The sequence below is a fragment of the Macrobrachium nipponense genome, chromosome 12, assembly GCF_015104395.2.
Source record: "Macrobrachium nipponense isolate FS-2020 chromosome 12, ASM1510439v2, whole genome shotgun sequence".
NCBI classification, from domain to species: Eukaryota; Metazoa; Arthropoda; class Malacostraca; order Decapoda; family Palaemonidae; genus Macrobrachium; species Macrobrachium nipponense.
Window position 1 is genome coordinate 6,189,013 of NC_087205.1, and position 17,500 is coordinate 6,206,512.

At 35.7% G+C, this 17,500-nt stretch overlaps 1 protein-coding gene and 1 pseudogene across 19 annotated transcripts in view; one reads left to right on the plus strand and one right to left on the minus strand.

Annotated features, from left to right (window-relative positions):
- The window catches only part of LOC135224319 (uncharacterized), a 1,756,683-nt gene that overhangs the window by 137,231 nt on the left and 1,601,952 nt on the right, over positions 1-17,500 (minus strand). The gene's annotated exons all lie outside the window — the stretch shown is intronic.
- The window catches only part of LOC135224318 (uncharacterized), a 30,831-nt pseudogene continuing 24,330 nt past the window's right edge, over positions 11,000-17,500 (plus strand).

Genomic DNA, 17,500 nt, shown 5'->3' on the forward strand with positions numbered 1-17,500 from the left:
CAGAGGAAATGGCACAACAAACCAATGCCACGGACAATACATGAGACAGAGTAAAGAACTAGCCAGCGATGACACGTGGCAATGGCTACAGAGGGGAGAGCTAAAGAAGGAAACTGAAGGAATGATAACAGCGGCACAAGATCAGGCCCTAAGAACCAGATATGTTCAAAGAACGATAGACGGAAATAACATCTCTCCCATATGTAGGCGGTGCAATACGAAAAATGAAACCATAAACCACATAGCAAGCGAATGCCCAGCACTTGCACAGAACCAGTACAAAAAGAGGCATGATTCAGTGGCAAAAGCCCTCCACTGGAGCCTGTGCAAGAAACATCAGCAACCTTGCAGTAATAAGTGGTACGAGCACCAACCTGAGGGAGTGATAGAAAACGATCACGCAAAGATCCTCTGGGGACTATGGTATCAGAACGGATAGGGTGATACGTGCAAAACAGACCAGACGCGACGTTGATTGACAAAGTCAAGAAGAAAGTATCACTCATTGATGTCGCAATACCATGGGCACAGAGTTTAAAGAGAGAGAGTGGGGAAAAAATGGATAAGTATCAAGATCTGAAAATAGAAATAAGAAGGATATGGGATATGCCAGTGGAAATCGTACCCATAATCATAGGAGCACTAGGCACGATCCCAAGATCCCTGAAAAGGAATCTAGAAAAACTAGAGGCTGAAGTAGCTCCAGGACTCATGCAGAAGAGTGTGATCCTAGAAACGGCACAACATAGTAAGAAAAGTGATGGACTCCTAAGGAGGCAGGATGCAACCCGGAACCCCCACACTATAAATACCACCCAGTCGAATTGGAGGACTGTGATAGAGCAAAAAAAAAAAAATAAATAAATAAATAAAAAAAATAATAATAATAATACCCTATTCACATTATGAATAGGGTCTTGTGTTTAATATAATATAATAATAATAATATACACGCTGGTGATCAGACCAATATTGTACCCTGCTACGTATGTATATATAATAAAAAAAAAAAAGATTCACAAGACGTTGATGACCATAGTCGTTGTAAGGCTAAGTTACAGAACCAAAAATCACTCGAAATTTCCACATAAAGAATGAAAGGGAGAGCGAAAAAAAAAAAATCTTTCTTTTAGCAACTTATAAAATGAAAAGTCTAAGAGAAAGATGTCCTTTCGGTACAACCACTTGAAAAGGGAAACTCATGATCAGAGAGGAAAGTAGGAAATTGGGTTAGAAACTGAAAAGGAACCATATATGTGGAATCCTGTTACCAGGAGACAGCAAGACCAACATCAATTACTTCAGCTATATAGCAGCGATAACAAAATCAATTGACGATAAAAAAAAATACAGCGATAACAAGATCAACTGACGATAAAAAAAAAAATAAAATGAAATGACCAACATCAATAACTTCAGGTAAAGCAGCGATAACAAAATCATTTGTTATATAAAAATAAAATAAAATGACCAACATCAATAACTTCTGCTAAAACAGCGATAATAAAATCAACTGATGATAAAAAATAAAATGAAATGACCATCATCAATAACTTCAGCTAGAGCAGCGATAACAAAATCAATTGACGGTTAAAAAAAATAACCAACATCAATAACTTCAGCTAGAGCAGCGATAACAAAATCAATGGACGGAAAAAAAAATAAAATGAGATGATTACTTAGCTAAAATGATTTCTTGTTAACTAAGCACAATGACCCTTTTAAGAGACTTGATATTCAAGATTATTTTATGAATTTATGCCACATAATCCCCGATTATCCGTAAAAATTACTTCCGTTTTCGGAACATTTCCAGAAACAATAATAATAAGAAAAGTGTTCTTTCGACTAGAAGCTCATTGCTTTCCCTTCACTTCTTCATATTTAATATATAAATCTGAGATGGATGAGAGATGTGGGTATTTAAAGGATGCCCATCCAAACGGACACTACGTTAAAAAAAAAAAAGCGAATATCAAGAAGACATAATAAATAAATGTTGTATAAAGGGCGGGGTGCCATAAAAAAATGACGCCATCCATTAAGATTCTTTTTTATCTCCCGGAAAAAGAAAAAAACATAAGGAAGAAAGGCAGGGTCCCATAGAGCATTAAATATTAAATCTCAAAGGGAAAAAAGGTCCCACAGTGCATTAATATTTCATTCAAAAGGGGAAAAAAAAGAACCTCTGAAAATAAGGGGTTAAAAACCTCGACGTGAATATAGACCCCCGTATTCATAATATATATAAAGACGAACATACGCATAGAAGCGTAGATAGTCTGTGCGCTAGCGCTCGTATGTGTGTGTAAGTAATTTCATCAGCTATTAACCTTCCAGGATTTTCCAGTAACTAGTACAAGAGAAATCGTCAGTGGAGATACTGATCTTCCAGGATTTTCCAGTATCTAATAAAAGAGAAATCGTCAGTGGAGATACTAAACATCACTTAACTGTTCAATCGGAAACACTAGAACAAATAAAAACCTTTATCCTTGAAGCGAAGAACATCTACAATGAGAGAGAGAGAGAGAGAGAGAGAGAGAGAGAGAGAGAGAGAGAGACCCTAAAACTGCGAAATAATTTACATGAGAAACAGAGAGAAGGAAAACCTAAGTAATTTATAATGAGAGAGAGAGAGAGTTGAGAGAGATGACGACGAGAGAGAGAGAGAGAGAGAGAGAGAGAGCAAACCCCTAAACTGGGAAATCATTTATAGGAGAGAGAATGACAAAAGCAGTTAGCAATTTACAAAGAGAGATTGACTAATTCATAAAAATTTATCTAGCGCCATAACTGCGAGGTCATTTGTACCGTTAGAGAGAGAGAGAGAGAGAGAGAGAGAGAGAGAGAGAGAGAGAGAGAGAGAGAGGAGAGAGGTAATTTACAATGAGAGGTTGAATGATAAATTTAAATTTATCTGGCACTATAGTTGCAAGGTCATTTGCACCGTTAGCGAGAGAGAGAGAGAGAGAGAGAGAGAGAGACTAAATAACCTATGAGGAAAGATAAAGAGAAAGAGACTAGAGAAACACACACACACACACACACACACACACAGACACTAAATAATCCACGAGCAAAGATAAAGACAAAGAGACTCCAGAGAGAGAGAGAGACTAAATAACCTATGAGGAAAGAGAAAGAGACTCTAGAGAGAGAGAGAGAGAGAGAGAGAGAGAGAGAGAATAACCCCCACCACCACTACAACAAAATGTTCGGAGGCGCTCCGTCCGGCCTGCTACCTGCTATTATTAACATATCAAAAGCAACACGCACCACCAACACCACCATCACCCAAAGGAAATAAAGCAAGCAAACGATTGCATGTGCCTGGAACGCCGCTGCATCTTTCGGAGGTAATCGCAGCCTTGGCGTGTGTGTGCTTGAAAAGATGTGACTAGCCTCGCCAGCTTTCCTTATGCTTTTGTGTGGTGTGTGTGTGTGTGTGTGTGTGTGTGTGTGTGTGTGTTTTTTTTTTTTCTTCTTCTTTTTTTTGCCTTACGAATTGCCAGCAATAAACGTTCCCTAGCTCCGCTATTTCCTGGTCAGGAAAATTGTGTGCTTGCGGTCAGAGATATATACCACATGGGGAAGGCATTTCGTAAATTGTGCGCATATACCTACACAACTGCAAACTGTGCCTGCATATACACTCACAAACACAATATATACATATACACATATATTTATACATATAATAAATATATATATATATATATATATATACATAAATATATATATATAAATTATATACATATATATATATAATATATATATATATATATATATATATATATATATATGTATATATATATATCATATATATATATACAAAAATTTACATATATATAAATAATATATATAAATGGATATCTTTACATATATGTATACATCTATAACACACACACACACACACACACACACACACACACACACACACACACATATATATATATATATATATATATATATATATATATATATATATATATATATATATATATATATATTTCTTTCACGTAAGTGCGTACTTCATATCTACTACATTACAAACTGGATAGCAAAACGCCACTTATGTGAAATTTAACACAATAGTAAAGTTAACATATTTTGCATTAAAACACACACACACATCTATACCCATAATATATTTTATCCACACATACACAACCATATATGGCCTATACATGCAACATCATACATACATACATACATACACACACGCACATATATATATATATATATCTATATATATATATATATATACACATATATATATACTATATATATATATATATATATATATATATATATATATATATATATATATATATATATGTATATTGTATATCCAGACCTAAAAAACCTGGAGTCTTTCCCGATCAAGTTTCCACGCTCTGCTTCGTAAACTTTATGCCTTACGAGTTTATTGCCCGTATTATTACGCCAATAAATTGCGTAGGGGGGAAACCCGCGCTGCAATTTGGATATTTAAACACTGATATAATTTACTATTTGTTTATTAATTTACGTTTGTTGCAATTCGGGAAGAGGGGGAAATGAATAAAGATAGAAAGAGAGGGAGAGATCGTGGACGGATAAAAGAGTGAGCTAGATATTAAATTTTCTATTTGCTTATAGGATTGCGTGTGCTTTATAATTGGAACTGATGGATGTATGTATACACACACACACACACACACACACACATATATATATATATATATATATATATATATATATATATATATATGTGTGTGTGTGTGTGGTGTATGTGTATGATGTGTGAGCGTGAGTGTGCTCAAACAAGACGCATTCCTTATTTGTTTTCAACAGAACTTTTACGTCCTCGTGTCAAACATACGTTACAGATGTTAGTTTAGGAGAAACTGTTTTCACTTTCTTCCCCGCCCACTGGACGAAGTGAAATCGGATGAATGTCTTCCGTACCAAACTCTCTCTGATGCAGATAAATGTCACACAACAATTCAGAAATAACTTTTGGATGCCTTTGTAGACAACGAGAGCTTTTGACGGTAAATAAAGCCATTAGCAGTTTATCAACCCAAACAAATCCCATACCTAGGGTTAAGACCCTTGTCTTGTAAGATACCAATGACAATGAAATTGCTATTTGCAACATACTTTTGCAGTACGGTGCAAGAGGCAGTGGGTCATACTTAGGTCTGTGTGCCAATATTATAAAAGGATAAACGAATATCATTTGCATAATTACAGTACTGCCAATAAACGATCTAATTTTTAACCATAAAAATGCATAATAATTTTAAGTAGGTCGGTTGAAATTCTTCGTGAATCAATAATAAAGAAAATCAAGTTACTTACTAATAAGTAAATAACTAACTAGATAAAAACTCAAACACGTAAATAGAACTAATAAGTAAATAATTACTAATACGAAAATAAATAATAACAATCAGTACTTAATAAGACAAACAATATCATTTAAGAATAAAATTCAGTCATAAGTGAATACTGAAAGAGTTACAATTATCGCAACTCTTGCACGGCCAAGAAACCAAACAATATTGGGCAAGTTGGAGCTGCCAAGACTTCCGGTCCACAGAATTAGGGTCGTGTTTTCGCTAATTAGAAAATGTACTGCTCAGGTTACAAGGTACACAATTACTTTCCAGGCCTTCTTGAATACCGCGAAGTATTATAAGCGGTGCAAACGGAGTTTATAATAATAATAATAATAATAATAATAATAATAATAAATAATAATAATAATAATAATAATAATAATAATAATAATAATAATAATAATAATGTGACATTTCTATGTTCATTTCGAAATGTACCGTGAACAAGATGCGACCGATATATATATATATATATAGATATATATATATATATATATATATATATATATATATATATATATATATACACACACATCAGTGTAAGTGTAAGTACGCTACGCACCGAACTAAGAAGATATCGAGAGAGAGTTACAAGGAGTTACAAGGATTAGGATGTCTCAAAGACTTGTTAGACCATTCGAGGAGACACCGTGTCCCCACTTATCTGTCTGAGAGAGAGAGAGAGAGAGAGAGAGAGAGAGAGAGAGAGAGAGAGAGAGAGAGAGCACGCAGCCCCTTTTACTTATCCAATAACATCATTTATCACGACGAGCGATGAAAACGACGATGATGACTATAATGACGTCAACAATGATGAATTCCTCGTGGTTACGGTATAATGATCGCCAAAGGCATGACGACAGCTGAGAGGATAAAGGTAGTCGTGATGATAATGTAGATAAGTCTATACCATAAGGAGGTTGACCTTTGCTTTGCAGACTCCATGACTGGGTACAATGAATACAATGTATGTCATTATTATTATTATTATTATTATTATTATTATTATTATTATTATTATTAACGACAGCTTCATACACGACAAAATAAAAAAATAAAAAAATCCACTGAATTCCTTCAAATATAACGTGAAATATAAAAATCAGCCAAAGGCCAAGTACTGGAAGCTATGAGGTCATTCAGCACTGGAAAGGATACGGAGAGTAGGTAGGTATGTTGTAGTAGATTCACATCACCCGTCCATCTGATGTTTAGGCCCATCCCTTACGACGCTCCTGAATGGCTGTTGATAAGCCAATCACAAGACTGGAAACTCAAAGTCTCTCGAGAACGTTCACATAGGCGGGATGTATGTTCCACCCCTCCTGAGGGGTACGTCTTTCAAAAGTATCCCTCAGGAGAGGTGGAACATACATCCTGCCTATGTGAACTCTCTCGAGAGACTGAGAGTTTCCAGCCCTGTGATTGGCTCATCAACAGCCAATCAGGAGCGTCGTAAGGGACTGGCCTAGACATCAGATGGACGGTTGATGTGAATCTACTATAGGAGAGGGTGGAAAGCAAGATGAAAGAAAGATAATATGAATGGCGATACAGTAAAAGGAATGAAAGGGGGTTGTCCCTAGGGGCCGAAGGGACGCTCCAATGAACCTCTAGTAATGCCTACAGTGCACCAAGTGAGGAGCACTGACGGCGCAACATCCCAACGGGATTCAAATATGACTTTGCGGTAGACTTCTCCAGTAAATTCGTCAGTAAATAACTTATTGTCAGTAAACGGCAAAAATGAACTTCTCACATTACCCACAGGCAATAATTTCTTTCCCTCTACTGCCGAACTCAAGAATTCTTTTCCTACTTTCGTTTTCCCGGACTACGAAGTGCTCCCGTTTTTATTACTGGGTTTGCGCTAGAGTAAATCACCAGTTTTAAAGGCTTTACCAAATAATAATTAATACTTTTAGATTTTTCATTTAAAATGGATGGAAATTGTATGGCACTTTACGAGTAATAATATTTTTTTTTTTCACAATTGGGAAAACTAGAACAATGTAAAACATTTATGACTATAATTGGGCCTCATGGTGTAATTGTGTGTACAGAATTCACACACACATACATATGTATGCATGTACTATATACATACATACATACATAACATACGTACACACACATATATATATGTTTATATATATATATACATATATATATATATATATATATATATATATATATATATATATATATATATATATACTATATATATAGTATGTATCACTCCTTACAACACTGCCTTTCACAAAGCCACCGTGATTTGTTTTAAAAGGAAATATCCAAAAGCAATTTTATTCACATATCCGATAACTTTCCTTCAGCCGCCTTCCATTCTTTTTCCAAATCTGACACCGAGCAAATTTAGCGAGTATTAAATTTAGCGAGTATTATGTTCATGTGAAAGTCCTTCTGTTCCAGAAGGATTACAAATGGGATTTTACCCGTTGGTATGGAAAAGTAAATCCCTCGGGGATTTTTTTCGCGGAATTAATCACAGGGAATATATGTATATTTTTTGAAAAGTATTTCATAGTCGCCTTTTATTCGTGTATTCATACATTTACGACCTGGTCAAGAGGATAATATATACGTGTCTATATATATATATAATATATATATATATATATATATATAGATATAAAATTATATTATATATAAAGAACACAAAGAAATATTATAAATATATATAACTAATTACATTATATATACACTTATATATATATATATACATATATATATCTATATATATATATAATATATATAAATATATATGTATATATAAGTGTATATATATATAATATATATATATATAATAGTATATATTATATATCATTAATATACCTATATATACGATATTTACATTTAAGGTAAAAACTATACGAAATCAAAATCATAGGAAAAAGCATCAGGAATTCAAATAAAAAATACCATGATGTATGAAAACGAGAAATATTACTTTTTGAAGAAAAAAAAAAAACTTTGAATGAAATGAAATATTTCTACGTAATCTATAGCGAGAGACTCGCTAAACAGTTTACCTCTAGATTAATTATAATAATAAAATAATAATATAATAATAATAATAATAATAATAATAACCTAAAGAACTGGTATGTTCAAGTATTTAATAACTCACATACCAGAGGATCCAATAAACGAGCGCAGCGCAATGTTTATTAATAATACCCTTACATGAATAAAATGTTTATCACAACGGTTTCCTTAACTTTTACTTTTATATATATATATATATATATATATATATATATATATATATATATATATATATATATGTGTGTGTGTGTGTGTGTGTGTGTGTGAGTGTGTGTGTGTGTGAAGACGCACACAAATAAGCACACTGCATATGCCATTGAACATTCTATGAAGTATTATTATATTAACGGTACTCTAACATATAAATAAGGGGAGAAATCTAAATGTTGTGTTCTCAGATCCACCACCGCCTACCAACACCCAAACCCCCCTTATTAAAAAAATAATTCAACTGCTATCCGACAAACTTTCCGTTCAGAGTGTTAATCCGTTACACAGGATTCCGTAATTCAGGAAAATTACGGATAAGCACCAGATATCGTTCTCTTCACGCTACGTACTCCATCACATGTCATAACCGATAAGATGAAGCTGGCTGAACACGCGATAAAAGAGAGAGAGAGAGAGAGAGAGAGAGAGAGAGAGAGAGAGAGGGGGGGGGGGGGTATTTGCAAAATAAAGCAGATTCGGTTTTGGTTAATACAAAGTATCGGAACAATGTTACGAAAGATAATTTATCACGCGAACTTTCCAAAGTACGGTAAATGCGACTTACTATTACGATACCGTTTTTTTTTAAGTATCTGTTCAGAATTGAATTTATTATGTGAACTTTCCAAGACAGAATTAATTTAACTTTCTACAAGAGACTGCTATCCAATCATCAGTTATGGGATGAATTTATCGAGTGAACTTTTTTCCACAGCACAGTAAATTCAACTTACTATAAGCTGCAGTCTTCAATTCAGTTATTAGCTGAGAAGCGAATTTACCAAGTAAACTTTCCATAGCAAAGTAAATTCAACTTCCTATAAGATGCAATCTTTAATTATTAGCTGAGAAGTGAATTATCAAGAGAACCTTCCATAGTAAAGTAAAATCAACTCCCTATAAGATGCACTCTTCAATTCAGTTATTAGATGAGAAGTGAATTATCATGAGAACTTTCCATAGTAAAGTAAATTCAACTTACTATAAGATGCAGTCTTCAATTCAGTTATTAGCTGAGAAATGAATTCATCAAGTAAAATTTCCATAGCAATGTAAATTCAACTTCCTATAAGATGCAATCTTTGATTATTAGCTGAGAAGTGAATTATCAAGAGAACTTTCCATAACAAAGTAAATTCAACTCACTATAAGATGCACTCTTTAATTCAGTTATAAGCTGAGAAGTGAATTAATCAAGAAAACTTTCCATAGCAAAGTAAATTCAACTCACTATAAGATGCAATCTTCAATTCAGTTATTAGCTGAGAAGTGAATTTATCAAGAGAACTTTCCATAGTAAAATAAATTCGACTTCCTATAAGATAGACTTCAATTCTCAGCTAAGAAGTGAATTTATCAAGTAAACTTTCCAGAGCAAAATAAATTCAGTTTCCTGTCAGAAAATGTTTTCAACTCTCAACTTGCAACAAAGACTGCCATGCAGATATGAAGTAAAAATAAAATTATATATATATGCTTTAAGCTCAGTGAGTTACAAAACATAATTAATTCATCATCATCAAACATCCTCGCTTAATTAAACATGGGATTATTGCGCAGATACCTCAATTTCTTTTGATTCAGTCTCATATTTTGACGATATTGAGATGGTAAATAATGGAAAACTTCAGTTTCAGCCTTCAAAAAAAAAAAAAAAAAAAAAAAAAAAAAAAAAAAAAAAAAGATGACCTCTTATGCATCCAAAAGGAATGTATAATAATGTTCCTTGCTTTGTTCCGTACTATAAAACGTACTCTTTCCGTTCAAGCTGCTATTCCTGGACAGCATTTAATCAATTTTATAAACATACAAAGAGAGAGAGAGAGAGAGAGAGAGAGAGAGAGAGAGAGAGAGAGAGATTCTCCAACTACCAACCAAATCCAGTCATAAAACACACCAGATCATCACTGCCATACCTTCTGCGTCTAATAATCTCCTTCCTTTCACCCTACGCTTGAATCGGACCATCTGCTCCGCAGAGAAATGGTCGAGAGATTGAAACAGAAGGTAGACGGCAATAGGGGCTATATGACAACGGATGAATTACTACGAGAGAGAGAGAGAGAGAGAGAGAGAGAGTGGAGAGAGAGAGAGAGAGAGGAGAGAGAGTCATTCGTGGTTCCATGATTACGAGATTGAGTACACGCGGATGTGGAGGGTTGAGCTTGGGGGAGCCTGGGGTGGGTGTTGGTGGGTGAGGGGATAGGGGAGGGGGATATGAGAGGGGGATCAAGAGACAGGGGGGGGGCCCTTTGTTGGTGGATATGTGGGGCGGGGGTTGGTGGTGGTGGAGTAGGAGTGAAAGGAAGTGATATCATCATGGGCTAGATTTGGACGTCAGTGGGTATAGCAGACTGCTTCCACAACGGCGATACTTTCTTCGTCAGTCTCTCACGTTTCCGACCCGGCGGTGTTGGTTCACATTCCAGGCGTCTTCCAGGCGTCAGGCAGGGTGCTGCTGCTGTCTCCAATGTCGGTATGGAACAAGTGCTTTGTGAACGCTTCGTGCGAGTGACGGTTTCTCTGGATATTGTTAACAAGTGATTCCAGAGGCGAATGATCACGTTGAGAACATTGGACTTCGTAGCCAAGTGTTTACTTCAATGCTGATCTGGAATCGGACTGGAAAAGTGAGTTAGGCCTAGACGCATTTCATGCATGGCATAGTTTCCCTGGATATTTTATGCATTATTTCGTATGCAAATGCATTGAAGGTGTTCCCTGAAGTGAATAAGAATATTAGATTGCCTTGTGACGGTTTTCCAGCGAGTGCTGACGTCCGCAAGATCTCTGGACGTACGGATCGAAATTAACGGTCACGAATGATGTTCTTCAGGTTGTATAAGTTTTAACCGCCGTGTTGGTAACCTTATTTTCCCTCCTGGTTCACGTTAAGTGCGCGTGGGTGCGTTCAGTTGAGTGACTTAGAAAGCGATACTGTCTGAAGATTCCTTTCTGTTGGTCACCGTGATGACGCAAGTAGGTACAGTTATTTTCAACGGCGTCAGATTCTCTTACTTTCGTCTTTCCTCTGATATTCTGCAGAAGTTGCTTTGAAAAGGACACACTTTAGCGTAGATAACTTGTAAAGTGGAACGCGGGTTCATATTTATTTTCTTGATATCATGACTGGCTGCAGAGAAGTGAGTGTGGTTTAGTTGACGTTCAGTAGGATAATATATAAAAGGAGAAATAAATAACCAATGATACAAAGACGTTTTCATAAGAATCTATGGCTGGGCGGAACAAAGAATTAAGAAGGTGCAAAAACTATTGACAAGGAAGAACATTGTATTATTTTTATTATTATTATTTTTTTATTTTTTGTTTTTCTTTTATTTTTGGTCTATCACAGTCCTCCAATTCGACTCGGTGGTATTTTATTAGTGTGGGATTCCGGGTTGCATCCTGCCTCCTTGGGAGTCCATCACTTTTCTTACAATGTGCGCTGTTTCCAAGAGCACACTCATCTGCATGAGCCCTGGAGCTACTTCAGCCTCTAGTTTATTTTAGCAAATAATAATAAGTAAAAAAAACATCAACAAAGACAGACCTAAACAGCAATACAAGTCGGAAAAACCAAAGGTGTGGTCCACGGATTCAAGACCTATATAGTTCTGTCAGAAAAAAAAATGAAATAAAACAAATAGTAATTCCTATATAACGAACACTGATCAAATCAAACGCATTTGAACCGCAACTACGAATTAGCCGCAATTGAATTAATATTTTGTTTTATTGTTTTAATACTCCCCTCCCCCCCCCCCCCCCCCCCCCCCCCCCATCCATTCAAATTCCGCATCAAAAGCATTTTCCATTTATAACAAAACAATAACTGAAAAAGCTCGTATTTCAATAACATGCATAGCAGCACTGCTCTAATTTACGCAGAGCTAACAATTTCGTCAAGGGATCAAAATAATGGTGGCTCTTTTTTTATTAGTTTGAGAGAGAGAGAGAGAGAGAGAGAGAGAACATAGAAGAAAGTGTAACATAAGCGTTAAACAGTGAGTCATTTAGTATAGTGAACCTACTGAGAGAGAGAGAGAGAGAGAGAGAGAGAGAGTGGGGGGGTGGGGGGGGGGCAAACAACTAGGTACGAGAGAATAACGAAACGCAAAAACTTTCTCTCAAGTAAAAATAAATGAGCAGAGAGAGAGAAGAGACGATGAGAGAGAGAGAGAGAGAGAGAGAGAGAGGGCCGTTATGCAAAAAGTGCAAGAAGTAAACGGAGTGTCTCTTGAGTAACGATTAACGGGGAGAGAGAGAGAGAGAGAGAGAGAGAGAGAGAGAGAGAGAGAGAGAGAGAGAGCTTAAAAGGAACCCAGCTGTCTCTTAAGCAAACAACTGAAGACATTAGTTCCGCCATTTTTACTTTCGGCATCAACTCTCCGTTTGACGGGCGGCGTTCAGAAACTCCATGACCGAGCGGATTCCCGCCAGAGAAACGGTAAATAAAAAAAAAAAGCTAAGTTACCGTGTTAAAACAAATATCGGTCAAATTCAACGGAAGCCGAACGACAAACAATCGTTATTCAACGAATTCATGCATTATCGAAAGCGAATTCATTTCGCAACAGTAACTAGGGGTCTGGAAGAGAGATAGAGAGATATTGTATTGGATTTTCGCGCTAATGTTCCTTTGTCTTAAAGGTTATTATTGCTCGATTTCGTCTCTTTTTTTTATTTGAAGAAGAGATATTTCCTTACTTTTTCGCACTGTTCAAAATTGATAGTTTTCGATTGTATAGTCGATTAGTAGAGAGAGAGAGAGAGAGAGAGAGAGAGAGAGAGAGAGAGAGAGAGAATCTTTGTTTCTAATATATGCAGTTGTTTATTTTGAACAAAAGAAAAACGGCTTTACAAATTACCTCGTCGTCTCCTGAGAGAGAGAGAGAGAGAGAGAGAGAGAGAAGAGAGAGAGAGAGAGAGAGAAATTTAGTATTGTGTAAGTAACAGAATTCTACTTTTATAACACCCGCACATTTACTTTCTACTTAATTCCCAAGGCCATGAAAATAAAAATAAATTATTTAGGAATAAATACAAATATTAATAATTTACATACACCATGTCTATAAAAGCTGCAATTTTTCTAAAACACACACACACACACACACACACACACACACACACACACACATACACACACACACACACATATATATATATATATATATATATATATAATATATATATGTATGTATTTATATACATACAAGCACACATACATGTATGTATCTGCTAGCATGCAGGTGCATTGTTGACAAGCTTTACTCTGCTTTTCCCGGTACAGTAATTAAAGAATCTCACCTAATAACATTAATCCAATTCATACAATAAAATAATAATAATAATAATACGGAGAGGCAGAGTTATACGCTTAATTAAAAAAGTAATTACCCTCGTCATATGCACAGATCCTGAACAAACAGTGATTATTCCAGTAAAAAAAAATAACTCGTTTCATACAAAAAAAAACATCGTTTGATAAACAGCCATGAAGCCCTTAATTAAGTTGTTTTCGGGTTAGTCGACCATTCAGGCGTTACTATTTGTTATTATTCAGCCATTTACTTGTAAATCAGAGAGGCCTACTTGGGCACCATACCAAAAATACACAGCCCTAAATTATGGCGGGGAACTTAGTTTTAACTCTCCCTTTTTGGGTAGGGATGGGAAGTGGTAAATGGCCGATGTAATTAGGCGCCTCTCTCTCTCTCTCTCTCTCTCTCTCTCTCTCTCTCTCTCTCTCTCTCTCTCACTAAAGTAGATGGGTATTAGGCACTGTGTTCTAGCATATATGCGTTCCGCTAACTTCCGTTCTAAATATATATTTTTTTCTCTCTCTCCAGTAAAGTAAATGGGTATTATGCGCCGTACTCTTACATCTCTCTCTCTCTCTCTCTCTCTCTCTCTCTCTCTCTCTCTCTCTCTCTCTCTCTCTCTCTCCACTAAAGTAGATGGGTATTATGCGGTGTACTCTACAACTATTTGTTCCTCTTCCATTTTAGATATACATTCTCTCTCTCTCTCTCTCTCTCTCTCTCTCTCTCTCTCTCTCTCTCTCTCTCTGGTGAAGTGGGGATTATAATGCTGTACCCGTTTCTGTCAAGTTACAAAACGATTTAGAAAACTGAAGCAAAAGAAGACTGCTGAGAGAGAGAGAGAGAGAGAGAGAGTTCCGGCCCCATTCTCTAACGCTACCACAAGTGCGAGTTTGAGCTGCCTCCTGAAAAGTTTCCTTAAATGAAAAAAAAAAAAAATCGAGTGACCGATAGTTGCTGAAATACGAAGAAAATGTTTATAATAATAATAAAATAAAATAAAAAGAGACGTGACGCAGTTATGCCTGATTTATCGATAACGTTTTGGGGAGACATTGTTGTTACTTTTACCAAATAATAATAATAATAATAATAATAATAATAATAATAATATTAATAATGTCTCTGAGATTGACTCAATGATGAGTGATAACAATCCTAATAGCAGCTGGACTGTATTGTCAATAATAATAATAATCATCATCATAATAATAATGATGCCTGGGTGATAATATTATGTACCCCGTGATGAGTGACTGATGACTCCACAGTTCGTACCTGCAGTCAACAGAATAATAATAATAATATAATAATGATAATAATAATACTAATAATATTAAGAGCTGGACGGTGTTTTATATCATATTCTTCATCAACAACAACAACAATAGCAACAACACCATCAACCTCCATCCCCAACTCATGATAGTGCAACAACAAGATAATTAAGTTCGCCCGTACATGCAAGACCTTGCCTAGCCAAGCCAAGCTGCAACATCTCTTGTCAATTAATTCCTCAAAAGACTTTTCAAAAAAAAAAAAAAAAAAAAAAAAAAAAAAATACGAAAAAAAAAAAAAAAAAATCCAAAAAGTCCTAATTAAGACTTTTTCTCAGCTGCAGTCTGGTGATCTCTGCTGCTTATTAAGTTTTTTTTTTTTTTTTTTTTTTCTGGTCGTAAAGAATATTTCCACTGAATTTCCCAATGTATTTGTATATTTCTATTCTCTCTCTCTCTCTCTCTCTCTCTCTCTCTCCTCTCTCTCTCTCTCTCTCTCTCCTGTCATGGTAAATGACTTATTTGATCTGGCTTTGTTTCTCTTCTCTCTTCAAGTAGAAAAACTCTCTCTCTCTCTCTCTCTCTCTCTCTCTCTCTCTCTCGTCATGGGAAATTGGGCTATTCTGGCCCCCTGTCTTTATTCCCTCCTCTCTTTTGCCAACCAATTAGAGGAACAGAGAGATAATTCAATATGAATTTTTCCCCGATTTCAAAATGTACCTGCTCGAATTGCATTAGTTCCGGAGAATGACGAAAATGTGTTTCTTTAGGAATGCAGCCAATTCTCTCCCATTTCCCTACATGTGGGGAAATTGACTATAAAAAGCATCATTTCCAATTCATTTAAGGTGAACACATTACACGGGTCAAAAACGGAATCACAACGAGAAAGCAAGCATGGAAATATAAAAACGATTCATGTAGTCAATTTAAAATATGTACGACATCCAATAACTGTGAACGGTACCCTGTCATGCATGCATACAAGACCTGCATATAGCCAGGAAAGCAAATACTACTTACTTTTCAGAACAAGAATTTCCCGCTTGTTAAAACAACATAAAAACTCTCTCTCTCTCTCTCTCTCTCTCTCTCTCTCTCTCTCTCTCTCACTGCAGATTTTAAAGAAACTTGCTGTTGGCAATTACAGATAACGAGATCTGACGTTTGAACTTCATTCGGGCATTCGTGAGGAAAAGAAATGGGGGGTATGAGATGACATCGGTGGTGGTTCTTTTACGTGTGAGGAGTTGAAGAGGGCGTGGAATCAAGTTGTGATTCTTCCCACTTATACATACATACATATATATATATATATATATCTATATATATATATATATATATATATATATATATATATATAGAGATAGAGAGAGAGAGAGAGAGAGAGAGAGAGAGAGAGAGAGTTACATGGAATTCCAAGGATTAGGATTTCTCAAAGACTTGTTAGTCCATCCTAAGAGGAGACATCGTGTGCTCACTTATCTGTAGGAGCAGGTTTTACTGTGCATTCACAGTATCTTGCTGATTCTGTCTAGCTTTCTTTTAAACTCAGAGAGAGAGAGAGAGAGAGAGAAAGCTAGCAATGACGTTAAATCCTCTAGCTACCATTCAATAAGAAGGATTCAAGGATACTAAATTTGGTCATCAAGGAAAAGAATGTTTACTTCAGTTCGGGAAGGAGAATTTAGGAAATAAAAACATATGAAATAATACAAAGAATACCTCGCTTAAGACCGTTCTAATAGAATTGCCACACTTTAAATTTCCTGTTAAATTTGATACGTGGATAAAGTTCAATACAAAGATTATTTTTTAGTTGGTCATATATCCGTGAGATGCTCGAGGTTTACACAAAAAATACGAAACTAATACACTCCATATTATATATATATATATATATATATATATATATATACTTACTGCAAAAACTGCAAAATTCAAAGTGGCCGGCCATAAGCTCAATAAACCTGAAAATCATATCCTTTACGCTGCCAGTAAATGGAGGTTTCCAAACTTAATTGAATTCGAAGCAAATTGGTTGACAAGGAAAGGGTTCTGAGGGTGAGAGGAGGGGGCCGGGGAGCCAACAGAGTGTGGGGAGGGGGAGGCAAAGCAGAGAGGTATAACGATTTTCCCCTTAAAAAGAAGGGGAAAGTGTGCCGTGTGGAAAATTTTTTACATTACAGAAGTTTACCCTTAATTACGGATTCCCCTCCGTTTTCTT